This window comes from Anastrepha obliqua, unplaced genomic scaffold (genome assembly GCF_027943255.1).
Source record: "Anastrepha obliqua isolate idAnaObli1 unplaced genomic scaffold, idAnaObli1_1.0 ptg000219l, whole genome shotgun sequence".
NCBI classification, from domain to species: domain Eukaryota; kingdom Metazoa; phylum Arthropoda; class Insecta; order Diptera; family Tephritidae; genus Anastrepha; species Anastrepha obliqua.
The window spans coordinates 1-5,000 of NW_026562281.1; the positions used below are offsets into that span (position 1 = coordinate 1).

General features: G+C 31.3%; 1 non-coding gene and 1 pseudogene across 1 annotated transcript; both read left to right on the top strand.

Moving 5' to 3' along the window:
- The first annotated feature begins 2,170 nt into the window (after positions 1-2,170).
- On the top strand, positions 2,171-4,161 carry LOC129252486 (small subunit ribosomal RNA). Its single transcript, XR_008583469.1, has one exon. It is a non-coding gene; the product is annotated as a small subunit ribosomal RNA (ribosomal RNA).
- A 591-nt stretch (positions 4,162-4,752) lies between these two features.
- LOC129252483 (5.8S ribosomal RNA) lies at positions 4,753-4,933 on the top strand (annotated as a pseudogene).
- Positions 4,934-5,000: the final 67 nt, after the last annotated feature.

Sequence of the window (5,000 nt, forward strand, 5' to 3'; positions counted from 1 at the left end):
GTGAAATAATATGAAAATATCAAAAGTTAACTAACCAATGATATTGAAGCATATAAATCGAATCATAACTATATGAAACTCGAATTTAAGCCATATTAAACTGGTAATATTGTGATTTTATGCCTGGTTTTCCATACGTTAGTTTAAATAGAAAAAATTTTCGAATATATATACATATATGAAGAATCTATATTCTAATACTAACATGTTATGGAATATAACCTTGGCATATTGGCACTAAAATATATAATAAAGACATTTCAAATCAAACTGAAATGTATTGAAATGAATTTTTCCCATACATTTTTGACAATGTGAGGTGTGCATGGCAAAAAACACTCACGGTGAAGGCATGTGATATAATATGAAAATATCAAAAGTTAACTAACCAATGATATTGAAACATATAAATCGAATCATAACTATATGAAACTCGAATTTGAGCCATATTAAACTGGTAATATTGTGATTTTATGCCTGGTTTTCCATACGTTAGTTTAAATAGAAAAAATTTTCGAATATATATACAATATGAAGAATCTATATTCTAATACTAACATGTTATGGAATATAACCTTGGCATATTGGCACTAAAATATATAATAAAGACATTTCAAATCAAACTGAAATGTATTGAAATGAATTTTTCCCATACATTTTTGACAATGTGAGGTGTGCATGGCAAAAAACACTCACGGTGAAGGCATGTGATATAATATGAAAATATCAAAAGTTAACTAACCAATGATATTGAAACATATAAATCGAATCATAACTATATGAAACTCGAATTTGAGCCATATTAAACTGGTAATATTGTGATTTTATGCCTGGTTTTCCATACGTTAGTTTAAATAGAAAAAAATTCTCGAATATATATACATATATGAAGAATCTATATTCTATACTAACATTTTATGGAATATAACCTTGGCATATTGCCATTAAAATATATAATAAAGACATTTCAAATCAAACTGAAATGTATTGAAATGAATTTTTCCCATACATTTTTGACAATGTGAGGTGTGCATGGCAAAAAACACTCACGGTGAAGGCATGTGATATAATATGAAAATATCAAAAGTTAACTAACCAATGATATTGAAGCATATAAATCGAATCATAACTATATGAAACTCGAATTTGAGCCATATTAAACTGGTAATATTGTGATTTTATGCCTGGTTTTCCATACGTTAGTTTAAATAGAGAGTTATGGAATATAACCTTGGCATATTGGCACTAAAATATATAATAAAGACATTTCAAATCAAACTGAAATGTATTGAAATGAATTTTTCCCATACATTTTTGACAATGTGAGGTGTGCATGGCAAAAAACACTCACGGTGAAGGCATGTGATATAATATGAAAATATCAAAAGTTAACTAACCAATGATATTGAAGCATATAAATCGAATCATAACTATATGAAACTCGAATTTGAGCCATATTAAACTGGTAATATTATGATTTTATTCCTGGTTTTCCATACGTTAGTTTAAATAGAAAAAATTTTCGAATATATATACATATATGAAGAATCTATATTCTATACTAACATGTTATGGCATATTGGTGTTATTGTATTTTATTCCTGGTTTTCTATAGTTAGTTTAAATAGAAATAAATTTTTGAATTCAAAATTTTATATTCTATACTAGCATTACATAGAAATTATCCTCAACTGTTTGTTTCTTGTATAAATACAGGAAATTAAACAGATGATGAAGAGAAAAAAATAAGAAAAACAAAAATTTATAAGAAAAATTAAATTTTAAACAAAGGAAAAGAGGAGAAAATTTTTTCAATCATATATATTTATGATTAAAAAATAGAATTATGAAATTATTAATTTCAATTCAAAGAGAAAAATTATGTAATATATGAAATTATTACATTAAAAATGCATTTGAAAAAAAAGTAAAATGTTATTAAGAATGATAAATTATTTGAAAATTGGCAAATATTAAGAAGAAATATCGTTCTTATATTTTTATATAAAATATATAATATAGAGAACGAAAATTCTTTTTCATAAAAAACGGTTTTTGAATTTTGATAAGAAAAGCTAAAGGGGGGTCGCCCCTTTACTTTTTATATACACCGTAATTTATGAAATTTTCAAATATGAAAAACAAAGAAAAATATATAAATACAAATATTATTCTGGTTGATCCTGCCAGTAGTTATATGCTTGTCTCAAAGATTAAGCCATGCATGTCTAAGTACAAACAAATTAAAAGTGAAACCGCAAAAGGCTCATTATATCAGTTATGGTTCCATAGATCGTTAACAGTTACTTGGATAACTGTGGTAATTCTAGAGCTAATACATGCAATATAAACACGGACCTTATGGAACGTGTGCTTTTATTAGACTAAAACCAAGCGATCATTTGATCGTTAAATTGGTTGAACTCTAGATAACTTGCAGATCGTATGGTCCCGTACCGACGACAGATCTTTCAAATGTCTGCCCTATCAACTTTTGATGGTAGTATCTAGGACTACCATGGTTGCAACGGGTAACGGGGAATCAGGGTTCGATTCCGGAGAGGGAGCCTGAGAAACGGCTACCACATCTAAGGAAGGCAGCAGGCGCGTAAATTACCCACTCCCAGTTCGGGGAGGTAGTGACGAAAAATAACAATACAGGACTCATATCCGAGGCCCTGTAATTGGAATGAGTACACTTTAAATCCTTTAACAAGGACCTATTGGAGGGCAAGTCTGGTGCCAGCAGCCGCGGTAATTCCAGCTCCAATAGCGTATATTAAAGTTGTTGCGGTTAAAACGTTCGTAGTTGAATTTGTGCTTCATACGGGTAGTACAACTATATATTGTGGTATGTACATTACCTTATGTATGTAAGCGTATTACCGGTGGAGTTCTTATATATAATTAATACAATGTATTTTTTATATATTCCTCCTATTTAAACCTACTTCAGTGCTCTTCATCGAGTGTTGTTGTGGGCCGGTACAATTACTTTGAACAAATTAGAGTGCTTAAAGCAGGCTCCAAATGCCTGAATATTTTGTGCATGGAATAATGAAATAAGACCTCTGTTCTACTTTCATTGGTTTTTAGATCAAGAGGTAATGATTAATAGAAGCAGTTTGGGGGCATTAGTATTACGACGCGAGAGGTGAAATTCTTGGACCGTCGTAAGACTAACTTAAGCGAAAGCATTTGCCAAAGATGTTTTCATTAATCAAGAACGAAAGTTAGAGGTTCGAAGGCGATCAGATACCGCCCTAGTTCTAACCATAAACGATGCCAGCTAGCAATTGGGTGTAGCTACTACTATGGCTCTCTCAGTCGCTTCCCGGGAAACCAAAGCTTTTGGGCTCCGGGGGAAGTATGGTTGCAAAGCTGAAACTTAAAGGAATTGACGGAAGGGCACCACCAGGAGTGGAGCCTGCGGCTTAATTTGACTCAACACGGGAAAACTTACCAGGTCCGAACATAAGCGTGTAAGACAGATTGATAGCTCTTTCTCGAATCTATGGGTGGTGGTGCATGGCCGTTCTTAGTTCGTGGAGTGATTTGTCTGGTTAATTCCGATAACGAACGAGACTCAAATATATTAAATAGATGCTTTCAGGATTATGATGTTGAAACTTATATAGCCTTCTTTCATGCGTACATCTTGAATGTACAAGTGTTTGAATGTGTTTATATAAGTGGAGTCGTACCTGTTGGTTTGTCCCATTATAAGGACACTAGCTTCTTAAATGGACAAATTGCGTCTAGCAGTAACGAGATTGAGCAATAACAGGTCTGTGATGCCCTTAGATGTCCTGGGCTGCACGCGCGCTACAATGAAAGTATCAACGTGTATTTCCTAGACCGAGAGGTCCGGGTAAACCGCTGAACCACTTTCATGCTTGGGATTGTGAACTGAAACTGTTCACATGAACTTGGAATTCCCAGTAAGTGCGAGTTATTAACTCGCATTGATTAAGTCCCTGCCCTTTGTACATACCGCCCGTCGCTACTACCGATTGAATTATTTAGTGAGGTCTCCGGACGTGATCACTGTGACGCCTCGTGTGTCACGGTTGTTTCGCAAAAGTTGACCGAACTTGATTATTTAGAGGAAGTAAAAGTCGTAACAAGGTTTCCGTAGGTGAACCTGCGGAAGGATCATTATTGTGTTCCATATCCGTAAGAAAAACAAACAAACAAACAAACAAACAGACAAGCAAACAAACGAACAAAAAGAAAAAAAAAAAAAAAAAAAAAAGAAAAAAAAAAAAAAATTTATATAATTATTTTGAATCCATAATTCTTTTTATTCTTTTTCATTCAATTTGTGATCCATCAATTATATCATATTAAATATAATATATGATGGTACATTTTGTAATGTTTTTTCTTATTTTTTTCTTTTAAAAACCTTTAAACATGAAAATAAAAAGTTGTACTTATTATTCATTTGATTGAATGATAAGTTAATTTGTTCACAATAACAAAAGTGGTATATATTTATTATATTATTATATATACATAAAATGATTAAAAAAATACAAAATAATTGAATCATAATAAATACCACCACTGTATTATTGTTGAACTAAGACATTCGCAACTTAATAAAAATGTTTAGAGTTAAATATATTTGATATATATTATTGAAAGAAAATCAATTTATATATTATTAATATTATTTAATTTTACTCTTTCAATTAATATATGCAAAAAAAAATTGACATTTGTTATAAATAAAAATAAATAAAAAAATACTCTAAGCGGTGGATCACTTGGCTCATGGGTCGATGAAGAACGCAGCAAACTGTGCGTCATCGTGTGAACTGCAGGACACATGAACATCGACATTTTGAACGCATATCGCAGTCCATGCTGTTATGTACATTAAATTCAATTTTAAAGTACTGCTTGGACTACATATGGTTGAGGGTTGTAAGACTATGCTAAATAAGTTGCTTATTCTTTTATAAAAATAATTGAATTTAAGCAAATGTGTATAT